The 18,237-nt window shown below is 41.7% G+C and overlaps 1 protein-coding gene across 1 annotated transcript in view; it reads left to right on the top strand.

Annotated features, from left to right (window-relative positions):
* Positions 1-18,237, top strand: part of MPPED2 (metallophosphoesterase domain containing 2) — a 95,553-nt gene that overhangs the window by 13,108 nt on the left and 64,208 nt on the right. The gene's annotated exons all lie outside the window — the stretch shown is intronic.

Here is an 18,237-nt window from a genome sequence, read left to right as displayed (position 1 = left end):
AGGCAAGGTTGTCAGTCTCCATACCTGCACAGATGAGTAGGAGCCTTGTGTTCAGTGGATGGCTTTGTAGACTCCGTGGTTTGTTTGCAGAAGTACTTCATGTGGCAGAGCTATGAAATTGCTGGTTTATGTGTCTGGCTTAAACTTCACTTGCGTAGAGCAAGATGCAAGGCACATCTGGTTGGTGCCAAGATTCCAAAGCAGGACCCAGTTCTGAACGGCAGGATAGCACCTCTGACCTTCCCTGCTACAGCTGTGTCTGGAGACCTGTGGGAAGTAAGCATCATCCCTTTTAAAGCTGTGCGGATGGGATGAGTGAAGAATGAATGGTCTTTGTCACGTGGAGCCCTGGGCAGGATGTTCTCTCCTTGAAAATCCTTAATCCTCATTTAAAGCTTCTACCTGAGGCTCCCCTGGAAGAAGGGGCAGTTAGTCTGAGCAGAGGCCAAATCTATTTTGGTGAGGTTTGCTAGTATAGTTCTAATGTTAATCATGTTAACAGATCCACCTAATGAGGACACAGACTATGCTTACACTCTTCACAGCAAGCAGCTAGATGGAGGAAAAGCTACAGAAGCAGAAGTCTTGCTCCTTCCTGGGTTTAGTCTTTCTGTTTTGTTTCATATAGATCAGATCGTTTACTGTTATAAAAACATTGCAAAAATAGTTTTCTCTAACTGACATCACCTTCTAGTGCAGAGGTGTCTGAATTTTAATGAAATTAAAAATCTCTTAGTTCTTTACTCTGGAAAACACCCAGCCACTTCAGCTGCGTTTTAAAATCTAATGAGCCAAAAAAGCCTCTTTTAATCTTTCTTTTCCTACTCACCAGGTGTAATAGAGGAGAATTGAACTGAGCTTTTTTTTCTTTATTTTTTTTCCTGTGATTAAAAGAAATAATAATAAGAAAAACACCCCATCACATGGTGTATATTTGTTTCTGTCTGTGTGTGTATGTTCAAGGCCAGGTTGGGCAGGGCTCAGAGCAACCTGGTCTAGTGGAAGATGTCCCTGCCCATGGCAAAGGGTTGGAACTAGATGGGCTTAAGGTTTCTTCCAAACCATTCTGTGATTCTCTGTACATGTGCATGTAGTTGGTGCTTACCTGTTGTCCAGAGAGAATGTTCACATGCAGTGATAGCTTTGCCATTCTCTTCAAGATTGCTTTCTTTTGACGTTCTCTTGGATTTTAAAGCCTGGAAACCCCCCAGCATGGTTTGTTATCTTGCTAAGGAGTGATAAGTTTCATTAGAAGTTCAAGACTGCACTTGGAGGAAGTCTTCATTTAACATCATTGTTTAGGTCTGGCTCTTTGTCTGGCCGTAGCAGACAGTGTTTGAAATGGCGATAAGATAAGAAGTGGCAGTGATAGCCATGCTGCAGGGTTACTGGAAGGGCATGAAACGGCATCTGGGCATTAGACTTTAGTGGTCTGATTCTTAGCTGTAATGAGTGATTGAAATGTTCTTCTCATAGAGTTGGCAGTTAGTGTGGCATTCACATCAGTGTGTCCCTCAGGGAAAACAATGAAATGGTTGTAGGAAGATACATAAAGAAAAAAATCAAAGTTTGTGGAACTGAGCAGACCATAACTGTTTTTCATAAGCAGCATGGTCACTTGCTGCTTTTAAAGTTCAGAATAAATACCCGAGCCCGTGTAAAGATAGACTTTTGTTCAAGGAAAAATACAAAAAGATGGAGTAAAAAAACCCCCCAAACCAACAATGCCCGTGGATGGTTACGGTGAGGTGTCGGGAAAGAAGGGTGTGAAGGTTGTGAAATACAGCCCCTTGGCACAATAAAGAAACTCCAGTTACGGCTCTCCTTATCTCAATATATTTAAGTTAATTGCTTTGTGCTTCCCCCCTCCCCCCATTCATTTTGTTTGTTTGCTTTTAATTTGTCTGTTTAGGAAGTCTGTTTCATGTTCAGGTCTAGTGCTGTGTGTAAGGAAAGGACTCACCTAGAAGTTGAACATATGATATGATGCAAGATCAGACTGCGTCTGGATATGGAGAAAAGTCTCATTAGACCAAGGAGGTTCTTATTTTTGTCTTGGTAGGAAGGAAGAAAACCTACTTAACATTCAGAAAAATTGCTCTGTGTGTCCATCATGCAGCTTCTGCTGAAAGGAGCAGCTCGCTGCCTTTACTCCTGCCATGCTCCGGTGCTCTTCTTGCTTCACCTCGGGCTCGTACTCAAGTGCCCATCCAAGTCAGCAGTCGTGCCATGAGAAGTGGCAAGGCAGGCACAGAAGAACAGCTAGATCCAAGTCTAGGTCTGCATGGCTGTCCTGCGAGTAATCCCTTCTATGCTGTGGTGCCTGAAGTCGTGACTTGTTGGCTCAAGGCGGTTGTTAGTGCAGCTGCACTGTGAATGGGGTTGGGAAGAGGTTTAACTGAACACATGCCTGGAAGCTAGGAGTGGTTGGAAGGATGTGACCTGTCTCTAGGCTAGGTTCTGGGTTAGTGGGAGAGGAAAACGCCTTTTTTCCCTTTTTCCTGTCAAGTACCCATAATATGGTTCATGACAAACCTTTTTATGCTGGCTTTTAAGGAAGAACAAGTCTGTGCTTCTGTATTTTACTCAGTCTTGAAAATAGTGGCTATTACCAGATCTTTGAATGGGATGGATAGTAAAGGCTATTGTCTAGATAGGCTTCCTAATAAAAGTTGTTATCTCCCATGAGTCAGAGATTGGTGGGACACTCAGGAAGTAACGAATCACAAGTTGAGAACCATCAGGGAAAATCCAGGGCACAACAGGTCCGCGCAGTTACCGCTTTCCTCTGTTCTGCTTAGTGGTGTGAAAAATTCCCGTGTGGTTTATGCAGTGAACAGCACTTCCCTGCACTTACTGCAAAACATAAAGTAATAATAGAATTGCAGAACAGTTTGGGTGGAAAGGACCTTAAAGCAGTTCCAACCCCCTGCCACAGGCAGGGACCCCTTCCACTAGAGCAGGTTGCTCCAAGCCCCTGTGTCCAACCTGGCCTTGAACACTGCCAGGGATGGGGCAGCCACAGCTTCGCTGGGCACCCTGTGCCAGCGCCTCAGCACCCTCACAGGGAAGAGCTTCTGCCTAAGATCTCATCTCGATCTCCCCTCTGTCAGCTTAAAGCAACATGTTATCCCTGTCCTGTCATCACCTTCCCTTGTAAAAAGCCTCTCTCCAGCTTCCTTATCAGCCCCTTTAGGCACTGGAAGCTGCTGTAGGGTCTCCCTGGAGCCTTCTCTTCTCCAGCTCTCCAGGACAGGCCCGGCTCTTCCAGCCTGTGTGCACAGCAGAGGTGCTGCTTCTGGTGCAGCCCAGGACACGGTTGGTTTCTGGGTCCTGGTGAGCCTCGTGTCTCATGAAGTGGCCACACATCGTATTCTCCTCAGTGTGCAGGTCTGACACCTAGTTAAACTGGTGGCAGGCCATGCTTCGTGTCCCAGAGCTGAATTCCCTTTGCGCCGTACCGCAGTTGTCCCTCCACAAACAAGTATGTTCTCATCACTCCTGGACTGGAATTGCATTTTTGCCATCAGGCTGGGAAGGGAAAAGCGTGTGGCACATGCTGTGAGTCGGAGACCTTCTTGAATTCCTGAGAGGTTAGATTCCCTTTGGATAGTTGGCTTCTCCCAAGTCGAGCGCAGCTAGGCATAGCCCTGCTTACTGATGTCTTGGGGCTGATGGTGTGGACACTTACTTGGCAGGTCACCTCATCCTGAGAAACAGTTCAGTGACAACTCTATTTCAGGCTATTCTCTGGGCACGGTTATTTAGCAAAGGTCAAGGGCAGAGCAGCTTGCTGGATCGTTGAGGTGTCCCTGTCTGTGGCGGGGGGTTTTGAAACGGGATGACCTTTAAAGGTCCCTTCCAACCCAAACCATGCTATGATTCTGTGTTTGGTGTGTGCAGGAGGGAGAGCAGCGTATGAGGAAGGTGACACCGTGAATGTCATCAATCTACATGGTAGTGAATGTCACCCATGTTAATTAGCTGTTCAATAGACACCTCTGCTTGTTGAACTAAGTTGTATGTGCCTGCTATCCTAGTGACACGCTGCGAAGGGTGTACAGGTATCAGATCATAGCAACAGCAAGGTAGTTCTTTGGTGAGAAATGGTCTTTGGGGAGATGGTGATGTTTCAGAGAAGAAAATGTCATCTGTGTGGGTGAGGCAAGCATAGCTCTTTGGAACCGCGTGATACTCTCTTCATCAGTTAAAGATAAGCATTATTTAAAATAAAACACCTAACATGTTACTTGGCGAGAAGAGAAATAGATGTGATCCTTGTTGCTATAGGTAATGCCAGGGGAAAGAAGCAAGTGGTGGAGGTGGTTTCTTAATGTACAAGTAGCTGCTGCTGGAAAGCCTCTGTGCGTGTTACAGTTTGCTTTCTACAGCAGCCTGCAGATAAAGCTGGTCTTGAGGAAAAGCGTGGAGCAGTCGGTTTTCCAGAAAGCAGATTGACCAGAGCTTCTTAATTCTAGAAGGAGACAGTTTTGCCCTTTATGGGTACGGTTCTTTTCAAGTCCTCACGGTCTGCAGAAGATGAAGGAGCTCAAGATTTTACAGGCCAAAGTAAACCAGTAGAGTAGAACTAGATGAAATAATCAGTTCCAGAAGGGATTTCTGGAGCAGACTGAAGTTGCCAGTTTTGCCCTTAAGAGCAATATTCATTATGAAACTGTTTGTTCTCGATTGCCAAAAAGTTTGGAGGGAGGAAGGAGGAGAAAGGTTGCAGGAAATTAGTCACTTCAGTCAAAAAACGAACAGTCTTAACTGCTGGTTTTGTTTAATACAGGTGCCTGTTAAAGTATTGATGTGGACAAAATTGTGCAACAAACAATAAGGAACAAAATAGTTATGCAACTGACTGAATTAGCCTGTTTCCTTACTCAGAAAATACCCTAATAGTTATAAGCCTGTCAAAGAGGCTGGGAAGTTTTAGTTAATATCTTTTACAGAATGTTTAGGAATGACTTTTTTTTTCCCTTGAAAACTCCCAGAAAGATACATGTTTTAAAAATTTGCAATTCCCCGTAGCCGTGCAGAGCTGTTGTGGAATTCTGTTATTGTCTGTGCCTGGAAGGTATCTTCTCCTGCTCCATAATGACAGGGAAAGAAGTGGCATTTCATTTGCATGCTGAGGAAAATTACTGTGGCTGGGTAGGTGGGTGCAATTTTACACATATTCTTAGGCAAAGCAAAAATGGTTTTGATTGTTTAAAAATACAAGAAGCCACCCAAGTTAGTATAGCTGGTGGTGAGTGCACCCTGATAATTCCATATGTTTATGTATTTTGATTTTGCCAGTTTGCCTGTTTTACTGTGAATTTTTAAGTGGCTGAAGCTTTCCTTAAGTTTTTATTATTTGAATACGTATTCAAACCATTTAAGTTTCTTTTCCTTTTAAGCACTGAGTATGAAGATGAAAACCAAGACTTAAGTATGTTATTTATACAGGGAAACCGATTCTAGATAGTTCCTACAGCAAAGGCTGTTCTGCAGCTGGTACTCTCAAATTCCTCTTGGTGTAGACACTCATATTCTCTAGGAAAAGTGCTAAATCAGAAAACAGGACTGTGCCTAATAAATAGGCTCCCTGGAGAGTCATATAGGAAAAGCTATGGTACTTCTAGTTCACACAGCCTGTCTTGTTTCAGAGAAACCTCCGTGTATTCACAAGCTTCCAGAAACCAGCAGATAAAAAAAACCAGATTCTTTTTGCATATTTAAAAAAAAAGCAGCATGGGGTTGGTGTTCTGGTGGGTTGGTTTTTATCTTTACTTTGTTGGGATTCTGTTTTTTAAACTCCTGGTTTGTGGGATTTCTCTTCCTTTAGGCTTATTAATGGCAAGTTTGGTGGAATTAATCTCTGTGCATGAGTCCTTATGTACCACTGACTACGTGAGTTTAAATGTTGCATCATTCAGTTTACGCCTTCCCAGCACTCACCACGACAGAAAGAATTTCACCCACCTTGGTTGTTACCATCTGAATGTGAAATGATTGTTTCTATGTGTTCTGCTGCAGCTAGGATGTTTTATAATTTCTACACATCTAATGCATTGGTTGAAGTAATGAAATTCTCCCTTTTGTTTGAAAGTGTAATCAGTGGGATTGCACTTGCGTCGTTTATAACTGAACCACGCAAGTGAAATTACATGGCCCACATCTCATTTTGTATCGTAGAATGTTATGTGGCTCAGCTTGTTTCTCCCTCCTTCCTGGAGCTTTTCGTGGTGATATTCTTTTCTCTGAATTTCAGACTACGAAGTATTTGCTTTTTGTGTTTGGCGTGGAAATGACTTTCTGCAGTGCACTTCTACATCTGCCACATGAACCAGAATTTTGATAGCGTGCGACGGATGCATGGGAAAGCAGCTAGTTTGCAAAGCTTTCGGGGTCTTGCGTTCTGTTGCATGTTAACTGATTGCTAAGTAGGTTGGTACAATTGGCAACAACCTCTGAGTCATACATGATAATACGTTACTGCTGTATACGTATAGAAGCTGCATATTGAGGGATTTCAGCTTATTTGGCTTTGGAATTGAGTTGTAGATAATACCGAAATCAAAATGATTCTGTTTTACTTCCCTCTTTTCCCTTGCCTTTGTTACTGGCATAGAAGCAAAAGTAAATTCATTTCTAAACTGAGTTTTCTAAAAGTATCCCTCAGGTAGATTTCAATCTTGACTAATTCAGTTTTGGATTTATTTGATTTTAGGGGATACATCTTTGGAAATAAATGGTTTAATACAAACTAATTGCTAACTGCAGAAGTCGGTAACAATTCAGATGAATATGAATGTCCCACATATTCCCACTGAGGACTCTTAAGTCATTAATTTTTATGATGGAAATGTAAGCAAAACCAAAATGTTCTTAGATAACCTATAACACTGTGGTTGCCCGCAAACCCTCTGCCTATTTAACTACATTATTGATAAAGCCTCCTGATCATATATGCAGCAGTGCTTCTCATAATATTGTCTTAACGTGATGTCTGTCAAATAGATGCCATGGATAAGTTACATTTATGGTGCAACAAAAATACTCAGTGCTGGGTTTCATCCAGAAGATTTTTTACTTATTTTCTAGAAGAAGGTGCTGAGTTCAGCAGCCTGTATCACGTAAGTAACTCATTGCTTAGGAGAAAGCGTATGAGAACGCTAAATAATGAGTGCGATTTGTAAAAGAACATAAAGGGGGAAAGAAAGTAAGTCAGAATGAGCTGTGCATTTCTAAGGGGTTATCTCCAGCTGAAGCTATGTTTGTGCAGTGTTCCTGCTAGTGCAGACATGAGATTTTATTTCTACACACACACACACACACACTATAGCTTTATCTATTAAGCTGTTTCTCCCTCGAACTAATGTTTGTATCTTGAAATATTGTGGAATGTGTACTATTTGACCTGCAGTTTCCTTGTCATAAGTTGTTTAATACTGGAGAGAGAGAAAAGAAGGAGAAGGCTATCTGGTGTAATCTTTTTAGCTGGGAATGTATTTGGCACAGTCTTTTACAAATAAAAGAACCTGTGTTTAGTATCTACAGTGCAGCACACTACAGCCCTTTCCAATCAAGTAACCAAGGATTTGCAGTGTTTTGTTGATTGAATCCAGTTCTGTCTGCAGCTGGGTTTCGTGTCAGACACGTATGTCAGGGAGATGATGCTAGCTGTAATGAAGACAATTGCACTAGAAAGATAAAGGGTAGAAAGATAAATGTGCAAAATTCTCTCCAGTAGAGTTTATGTTTCTGTGTCTCCAGTGAAGTTACTGTGAAGGATTGAGAGTACGTAGAAGAGCAGAACTTGATTCTGGTATTTCAAAGAATATTATACAAAGTAAATTCATATTTTTCTGTAGACCCTGAGACTGATTGAGATCTCTCACCAGTCTAAATGTAGAATTCAAGCTGACTTTAAGATGACTGGTATCAAAATTTGTGGTCATGGAGTTACTAGGAGCATGGAAATACGAGGCCGGCTGTGTGACTGTATGACGTGAAAGCTGACATGATTTCAATAAACTATTTTAATGTAGCACTGAGCTTTTTGGTAACCTGGATGCTGAGTAATAGCCTGTATTTTGGTGCTGGTAGAAGCTAGTTAATAATCATCTCCTCTGTTTCTATTAAAAACAAGGACTTAACTTTCGAAGGAGAGCTAAATTGCTGTCTGTATTTTATCATCTTCCCTGCAGAAAGTTTCTTAAACCTTAAGAGGAGCTAGAGGCTGAAACCTCTGACAAGGGCTGAAATAATTCATATACATGAGGCTGAGTGGCAACAGGCCATTTAAGATAGCAGGGCTATTGTGAAGAGTTTTATTTAGTCGAAAAACAGTGTTAGATGCCTGGATTTCGATGGGGAGCATTTTATTGCTAGTATCTTAAAAAAGTTTGATGGAGCTTGGAGAGAATGCAGGAGAGAATGTACATTCTAACAAAGACAGGTTTTTGTACTGGTTCAGAACCATGAATTCATAACATAGAGTGTCTGCCAAATTACTTCTTTAAAGTAGTATCTCCTGCTGCATGAATACTGGGAAATTTCTTTCTGAGTTACACGTTCCGCTCTGTTTGTTCACCAATATCCTACTAACATCAGTGACAATCTCATAGGATTCTGATGGCACTCTATGCCCTTAGTAACTTAAAAATGGGAACTGGCGATGTTTGCTCAGCGTGAATTATCTTTCCTTTGAACAGAATTTTGGACTCAGTTCCATCACCCCCGTGGAAGTCAAATCATAAGGCAGCATGGCAGAGAGAGTCATGATTATTAGCACTCTAGTTCAGGGGAGAGGTAACACTTTGCTTGCATGGAGATGGAATTGCATCTCATCCCTGGAGAGAGTGATACCTCCAGGTCAGAAAGTAAAATGATTGAGAAGGCTAAGTGCAGAGGTGTTCTTGCTTGCACTGTATACTTGGATTAAAGACCACCACTTGTATTTCCTGAGCTGAAAGTCAATGAAATTTCAAGTAGAAATAAGACTAAATATATATTGGGGGCAGGGGAAATCCGAAGCAACCTCAGCTGGTTTTCTGCAAACACTAGGCTTAATCCTGTCAGTGTCTGCACACTATCTGTCTCTGAAATATGAAGATAAGATTTGAAATTTGGTAGCAAATTCTAAAATAATAATCACTTTTCCTCAAAACTCCTTCAAGTCCAGTTGTTTTATTATGTAAGAGTTATTGTCTATTTGCTGAATTTATCGTCGCCAAGAAACAAGTATTGAGTTATGTTTATGACTTCTGTATGGTTTAGGACATTCTAGATTTCATTCTTAAAAAAATGGGCATCAGAAATGGAGTGTATGCTGCAATACATGCTTATACAACTCTTTTTTGACAGAACTGTGTGATTATAACTCATCAGTTTTTTCTGCATTTGTCCCCAAGACCAAAATTGTCCTAATTGCTGAGAAAGATGGCATTTTTGATGTGTCAAGTTAGAGTAAAATTAAATGGAATCTGTCCTGGAGGTCTGCTTTTATTTGTTTTGGGATGGGGTTTCTTTTGCATTACAACTTGAAAAACTGGTACACTGTTGAAGCAAGAGCTCTAAAGCCGTCACTGTGGTTTCCACCCTAGAAATAAGTCCACCCATTTTATGACTTGTGCAATTGAAATGTGTGGAGGGAGACTGCACATTAATTTAGCCTCATTCTTGCTGAGATAGAAAAATGTGTGTTTTTCAGATCTCATTGTCCTTAAATTAAAACTGGATCTAAAATCACTTCTCTTTGGGGTTTGGTATGCCCAATTATGCTTTCTGAGTATATTTAATGAGTCAGTGCTTGTAGAGCTTATAGTATGGAAATAGAAATCTGGTTTTGGTGTAGAGAACTTACTAACATCCTTTCCTAGTAGGTGCATTTTTATCAACAAATGAGTTCTTTTGGGGCGAGGGGAAGGCATAATTTATAGACGTCCCCCAACAACAACAACAAAAGAATGTGCGAAAAGTGTTTCTTACTGACTTCTAATTGAAACCATAACAGCATAAAGCCTGCAATTTGCTGTTTTATTTAAAGGAAACATTTGCCCGGGCCTTAGAGTGATGCTGATGCTGGTGTTGATACTGTTTTCAGTTCTGTTTTCCTTCTCTAATCTTTGGAAAGCCACTTACAAACTTTAGAAGGCATTTCATTGACTAAAAAGAAATTTCATCTGCAATGGGATTATTAATAGGATTTTCAAAAGCACTCAAGCAATTCCCATTAATATCAAGGGTGGTTAGGTACTTCGGAAGAAAGACCAGCTGACTACTTGCCCCCAAGGAACACCATAGAAAATCTGGATTTTAGCTCTTCCTGGTTTTATAACTGACCAGGATCTGGGACTAACAGAGTTTGGACTTCTTAATAGTTGAGGTTTATATAGGGCCGAGAAGATGTATTATTATAAATTCCTTATAAAGGAGGGTTTTCTTAAGTTTGTCCAAATTGTGACAGTGGATAATATAGGTCTTTTCTGTTTAATCTCATAAATCTCACTGGAAGTAAACTAGCTCCAAAACCTGTAATAAAAAGATCCGTCATTTCCCTGCAGCTATAATTGCTGGAAACGCTAGCAGTGAGCTGCTGAGTGGTGCACTGAATCCTCCTGTGGGTTTGTAAATGTAGTTTATTTATTTTCCTTTCCACGCTGCACCGAGGCACAATTAATGGCATTTCTGAAATAAATCTCAGCGCTCTGGTTCACAGTTTCCAGAACTCTCTCTAAGGTTTCGATGGGTGACCCATGTACACGTAGGTTTCCAGGAGAGGGGTGGCTTTCTTAGCTAAATGCGCTTGTACAAATGAGATCTACCAGTGAGAGTGGTGAGAGGTATTTGCATCCCTTCCTTTTTAGTCAGAGCAGACACCAGATGTTTTCTTGGTGTTTGACCATACTGGAAGATAGAGTCAAGTTAACAAAAGCACTAATATCTATGATTTGAACAATTAATGGCTGCCAGTGGCCAGCTAAAGCAATGCTATATTTTGCCATTCATTGTGTTTACTGTGAGGAAATGAGTATTTGGCTTTGTGTTGTTCAGTATGTGTTGTATCACAAAATCGGCCCTGTGATTGTGCGTGTGTATATTTTCTGTCTGGGTATCTCTGTGCTGGGCTGAATTGACGCTGTAAGAGTTTGCAGACTTGTCCACCTTTCGCTGTACAATGTGGTCGGATAACCTGCCTGTCCCGTTCACTGGAGTTTTTGTAGTTCCCCTTTCAAAACCAGGAGGTCACTTATAAATACTGAGAAGCTAATCTGTTTGCCAAACCACTTTATAACACACTCACTAAAGCCCCAAAAATATTTGTAAAAGGCCTGTTCCATTTGGAACTTTAAAATTCAAGTTAGGAAGTGACAGTAACTCTTGACTGAATGGAGCGAATTTTCAGGTCCAGGGCTCTTTGTGCGGTGGGTCTGGAGGGATGCCTCCTGCGGGACAGCCAGGAGTGAGAGGTGCTTGCTCAGCTTTCCGCTTCCCTGCGTTAGCCGTGGATGGGCAACCGGTCAGTTCTCCAGTGCAGAGCTCCTGGAAGGGGAGGCAGAGGGGCAGGGTGGCCTTGGGGAGGTTAGAGACTTGCACTCATTTTCTTACCTGCTGTGTTGGCTTCTGTATCACCTCGTTGACGGTCAGGCTGAAGCAACCATTGCTCCTCTGTGGTGTGCTGTTGCTGTTGGCTCAGCTGGGTTTCCTACCAGAGCCTTTTCTCCAGCCTCTTTGCTCTCCTGTTGACTGAGGAAAGCTGTGGTGACCTGTGGTGGCTGCCTTCACCCGGAGTACAAGGGTCTTAAGCAAGAGAATTAAAATGGCTATTGTCAGCCGGGTGTCCTTCACCTCATCCCTATTTTCCAGGCATGTACTATTTTATTGCTTTTAATCGGTTCCTGTGACCGGGCCCTCGTTATACAGGATCTCACTGAGGGTTGGGACCTAAAGCTGTGCTTGAGAAACCAGCGTCTGCTCTGGCAGTCATGGTAAGATGACTCAAGAAAATGAATCATAGAATGGTTTGGGTTGGAAGGGACCTTCAAAGGCAACTACTCCCACCCCCCTGCAGTGAACGGGGACGTCTTCAACTAGACCAGGTTGCTCAGAGCCACATCCAGCCTGGCCTTGAATGTCTCCAGGGATGGTGCATCCACCACCTCCCTGGGCAACCGGTGCCGGTGTTTTACTACCCTCCATCCTGAATCTCCCCTTGTCCTATCGCAACAGACCCTGCTAAAAAGTCTCTCCCTGTTCTTCTTACAGGCCCCTTTTAAGTATTGGAAGGAAACAGTGAGGTCTCCCCAGAGTCACTATCCCAAGTGTCTGGTAGCCTCCCGTAGCGCAGTTTGACTTCTTCTGGATTTTTGTCATCGAAGAGCGTAAGAGTGCTTCAGTAGAGGAAAAAGGAAAGTATCTGGATCTTCCAAGATGCCTTACAAATGTAGGGAACCACATCCAGAGCAGCAGGCGTCCAGTATCTGAAGGGGGCCTACAAGGATGCTGGAGAGGGACTCTTCATCAGGGACTGTAGCAGCCGGACAAGTGGTGATGGGTTTAAACTTAAACAGGGGAAGTTCAGGTTAGATCTAAGGCAGAAGCTCTTCCCTGTGAGGGTGCTGAGGCGCTGGCACAGGGTGCCCAGAGAAGCTGTGGCTGCCCCATCCCTGGCAGTGTCCAAGGCCAGGTTGGACACAGGGGCTTGGAGCAACCTGCTCTAGTGGAAGGTGTCCCTGCCCGTGGCAGGGGGTTGGAACTGGAGGAGCTTTAAGGTCCCTTCCAACCCAAACCAGGCTGGGATTCTTTGCAGTTGCAGAGCAACCCAGGCATGGAAAGCTTGGTTGCTTGTAGCTTTGCAGCAGTGAAGCAGCTCAAAAGACTTGAGGAAGCTCTGCTGAAGAACACGGGCACTGTGTCTGCTCCACACGATGCTGGAGTTTTGTTTTTTTTAATCTGATAGTGTGTAAAGTCTTTAGTAATGTGTTCGTGTTCATATCAGCTTGATCAACCTACACTAAATGACACTCCATTTTAAGACTCATGCTAATGTTGTGAGCTGAAGATTTTAAATTAAAATATTAAAGTTTTTGTGTAAAAATGTAGGCACATTTACAGTTTGATTTTGATATAGTCCTTCTGGTCTGTGGCATTAAAACCAGGCTCTAAAATAATGAACTTGGCCTGATAGGCCGTCGATTTTTCTGTAAATACGAACAATTACACATCTTTGATTTTCATTCTGTTTCTTGGCTGGCTGGAGGGCATACAGATGCATTTCGTGCTTTTGCTTCAAGTGACAGACTTACTGACATACTTTGACAAAAATAATTCAGGCACAGGATCATCCAGTTCCAGGACTTGAGACTGGCTCTAGCAAAGATCACGCTATAACAAAGCTGCGAGATGGGGCTGCTGTGAGTACATTGCAGGGCGTCTGCACAGGAATTCTCCTGAACTTCCCATGCCAGAGGGAGCATGTGTCGAGACAGAGGTATGATTTCAAAGAAAGAAAAAGCTGGAGATGTGGAAAATATATTGCTGTTATTTTCCAGTTTCAACAAAATTAACTTTTGTTGCCCTAGCTGAGGAAGATGAACTAACAGCACTTAGAAACAAGCTTTTAAGAGTGGTTTTGCAGAAAATGTTTGTATTTTAATCCTAAACTAAATATACCAAGCTAACTGTCTCCTTGAAAAAGTATTTGGTTTACTAAGTTTGAAAATAGGTGTAGCAGGAAGAGTAAAATATTTTGCAAGAGGAAGCTAAACTGTAAATAAATAAAACTGACTATTCATAGCAAGTAGGAGTAGGAGGGGTTTTAAAAGCTAGTATGATATGGTTTTAATATAGAAAAGCTAGGTAGAGTGGGTTTTAATATAGAAGAGTTACTAGATAGCATGTTGCCAAATGACTCGCAAACCAGTAGAGTAAGTACACCACCACACACAGATTTTATGTGGTACACAGGCTTGAAGTCTGTGCTTTAGATGAATCTATAATGAATACTGATTTAGATGTCATAAAAATCCAAACCCACAAGTTCAGTCATAGGTACAGTACAATGGAGAAATGAAAAAGAGATGAAAAGTCAGCATATGATGTGGCACAGCCAAGGGAGGATGTGGGCCTGTAAGTCATGGGAATATTTGTGCATCTGGTCAGCCTGGGAAAGATTAAAATCCTAGAATCCCTTCCAACCCAACTGGTTTGGATTGGAAGGGACCTTAAAGCTATATCTAGTTGCAACCCCCTGTCACAGGCAGGGACACTTTCCATTAGACCAGGTTGCTCCAAGCCCCGTCCAACCTGGCCTTGAACACTGCCAGGGATGGGGCATAGTAGATAACTAAGTGTTAGGTACCAGGTCTAGGCTCATCACCATCTGCTACTTCTAGTCTGTGGCTGTGTAATTTTCTGAGTATTGCTATTAGATCTGCTTTAAACCAGGCAAAAATACAGCATTATGAGCTGTGCTGGTTTTGGCTGGGATACAGTTGATTTTAAATTACGTGGTTTTCTGCATTGACTGGTGACTTGTTCACCTGTAGCAAAGCCAACAGAACCAGCTTACAAGTGGTGGGCTGTAAGTAGCAGCGCTGGTTTGAGTTGCAGGGTTTGTTGCAGGGAGGAGGGTTTTTCAGCATCTGTAAATGTTTTGTCTGGCATAGGTGCTGCATTCATCTGAGTGATTTATTCAGTGTAAGGAACTGGAAATTCTTTCTGGCTTAATGTTTAAGATTTTTATTCCGTCTTCACAGATGAATTGGTTTCTTGGGAATTTTTCTCTAAGAGGGGATTTGGGGTTTGCATATCTCAAAACCCAAGAGAGCAGGGAAGTGAAAAGGCTGTGGGTTCAGCTCTGTAAGCACAGGCATTCCCGGGGACTTGCTAAAATACAGCCAGAGCCCTGTATTTTCAGCATTCAGACTCACCCATGCAGAATTACCCTTTGCAACCAAAGCTTTCTAATCCTTTCAGATAAATGCTGTTTGTGTCTTACCTAATTTTTCTGTTGCATAGTGTGACATCCTTCTGTGTTGTTCGTTGTTGCATTTTTTACTTCATCTCTGCTTTTAAAGCATAAAACCATGACAAAATTTGCTGTCCGATGGATGAGGACAGTGTACAACTCCAAATCCGGATGTTCCCTGGGAGTAGTATTCCCTGGGAGAGCTGTAAACTGTAAATGTGAGGTTTGTACCTGAGAGACACTGCCTCTAAATGAGAACAACTGGTGGTAAGGGCAGTTTAGTAAAGTCAAGTAATTACCTGATAAACAAAGCCCTTATGGAAGTGTACAATGATTATATAGTCCCTTCTGATTCCTAAACCCTTACCATAAATGCATTAAATGTGACAGATCTTACTTTGCTGTCATGATCTTAAAAAGCAGTCATTGCTCAACTGCCTGATGGGATTTCATTCTGGGCCTTACGTAAACTTCTGAAAAAACACCCAAGTGCCTGGTTTTCTAAGGTGCAAGATATCTTAGGATAGGTAAGTACCTATTAGCAGCTTTCTGTACAGGAAGTTAGGTGCCCAAAATCATTTACTAACTTAAGGCAAAAAAAAAATCTTCATTCGTTTGATACTTGGCTATTTTCTTAGGTCATTTTCCATTTCCTGATTTCTGTATTAATCCCAATGTATGAACATTTAAATTATTCAGGAGTAACATTTACTGCATCTTTTCATGAGCATGCTTTTTCAAACATAGTCATCAAATCATCTGTAAAGTGTTTTGGTCTGATGGCTCAAGAAGACTGAAAAAATAAACTATTTGCGGTTATGGAGAGGGTCAGAATTAGCTGGATGCACTGTGTTTGGAGCAAATGGGAAAAAATATGTTGGATTTCCTGGGTATGTGCTCTGATTCAGCAGACTGGTGGAGGGCAAGGCTGAAATAATTATTTTATCTCCTTTGTCACCAAAAACTGTGGGGGAAAAAAGCAAGCTGTGCCTGCTGCAGTTCAGAGGCCAGTCCTTGTGATGTAGTGAAATGGAAAATCTTGCGTTACTGTTTGCCATACTGTAGCTGTGGATGAAAAGAAAACTTGAGCCTTTAGGACTGGCAATAACACCACTTTTATTAAGTTTCTATTGAAGGACTATTTTGAGTAAGATAAATTGATGGGCTGAGCACAATAACGTTCAGTATCTCACTTTCAAATACGTAGTATGCAAGCACTACTGAATTAGAGAAGAAATTGAGCTAAGAGGCAGGAAAAAGGTTACTTGGCAACATCATAGTGTTTGTAAAGAGGAGAAGGAAGGGTCAGGAACTTAATGAATCTTGATTATAGAATTTTCTGTAAGTCAGTCATTGGATGAATAGAAAACTCCTAAACTGGATTTTGGTATTATACTGTAGTAGGGATTGCCTAAAGTAAAACAGGGTTTGTCTGGAAAAAACTGCAGAGAATAGCAAAAGCATAGCTGCTGCGTACAAACAAAATTGGGCTTCCCAGAGGCAGGCAGTGCTGCTCCCAGCTGAGGCAGAGACGAGCTGAACAAGGTATGTGATGAGAGCTGGTGTTCATTTTTTTGTGGTTTTTTTGTGTCTTTGTGTAAATGTACTTGGAAGTCTGGAAATGATTGGGAGAGACCCCCGTGTTTACTCTGTTTCGGCTTACCGTCAGTGTCTTGGAGGAAGACACCAGATAGAAAAGCATTGTGGCCTATAATGATAGTTCTGCTCAGCTTGCCAGCATGATTTCAATGGGTAAATGAATTTTCCTCTGTAATAATAACCTTATTAATTTCTGACCCTTGCAGAGAGGAACCCATTGATTGTCAGAGTTGTAGTGGCAACCGGTTGTATGGCTCAAGTAGTCGTACCTGCTGCTTTGGGTGGAATAGGAGGTGCAGTGCCAAAACGAGTTACCTACCAAACTCCCCCTTCCCATCCAGTACAGCCTGCAGTAAAATGTTCTTGTAGAGCCTTAATTTTGTAAATTAATTCACTGGATCATGGCAACCAAATGTGGTACATTTATGGTAAATACACTTTGATTGGAAATACTAATTGCGGCACCTAGGCGAATGCCGTCTAACACCCCTTGCTCCCATGATAAGATTTTAGCTGTTAGTAATCATTCTACCAAACATAAAAGACTCAGTAAAATCTTATTCAGTGTGTTCACATGGAAGTTTTTTTTCCGCTGGAGACCAGTACGTATCCAGATGGAGTTTGATTTTTTGAACCACTACAAAGTGCTGAGTATATAAGCTGAATTGCTCCCTGGAGGATGTTTTGGGTTTTCTCACCTATGTGGGGGGCTTAAGTTATAGATGCTGGTGGAAGTTTTCGCACAGTTCAGTGTGTAGTAAATACTAAATAATAATTTAGTTTACTAAAAATAGTAAATACTGTTCAAGTAAATAAAGGAGTACTTCAACATCTCATTACAACTATGGGGATTTAAGAAAACCATTTGCAGTGGTGTGTGCTAGTTACTTGGTTTCTCTTTTCAGTGTGGAGAGCAAAACTAATAAAACCTGTTTCATTTTCTTTCCACTTTCAAGAACCAACTTTTTAATGCCTGTTGTGCCAGTTTGTCCCAGTAACTCTTAGAAGAGCATTATTTTAGGTGTTTTAAAGCACTTCGAGCTTGGTTTCACAGCTCTCATGATTTGGGACATAGGTGGACTGTTATTCTGACCCTAAATATCTCAAAATTTCTAGGTGAAGCTAAGCTCTAACCATGATCAAAGTGGCATATCAGCGGAATGGGTTGAAGTTTTGTGGAGCTGGGATGAGGTTTTCTGTGGTGTTAATCCAGATACTGTGCTATTCAAATGACGGTAACTCTGCAGAGAAATAATTGCTATTCCAAAGTAGGCAGTGGGTTGGCTTTTGTATTTTAAGTTATTCTGTTAAAAATTACAATGTCTAACCACTAAGTATGCATAAAGCTCTTCTATTTTGTTTTTCTCTGTACTGCATATATTTAATAAAACCCCAGAACCAGAATACCTCAAAACGAAACTTCTGGTTTGTGTAGTTGATAAGATCAAATTAACTACTGTAGCTTGGAAATTGCCAGTGGAAATGAATTTTTAACATCATTTGCTGTACGAAAAGAAAAGTTTACTCTGTGATTGCTTAGTCTTTACCACATCAGTTCCTGACTTTGTAGATTTTGGGAATACGAGCTCAGAATTTTGTCTGAGGGTAAGAAGTTATCACTAGACTCAGTTCCGCAATTTCTGGGCTTCATCAAAGCACTCCTGAATATACCTGAG

This window comes from Nestor notabilis, unplaced genomic scaffold, assembly GCF_000696875.1.
Source record: "Nestor notabilis isolate BGI_N333 unplaced genomic scaffold, ASM69687v1 scaffold13618, whole genome shotgun sequence".
Classification (NCBI taxonomy): domain Eukaryota; kingdom Metazoa; phylum Chordata; class Aves; order Psittaciformes; family Psittacidae; genus Nestor; species Nestor notabilis.
This window is presented reverse-complemented; position numbering and strand designations above follow the sequence as displayed.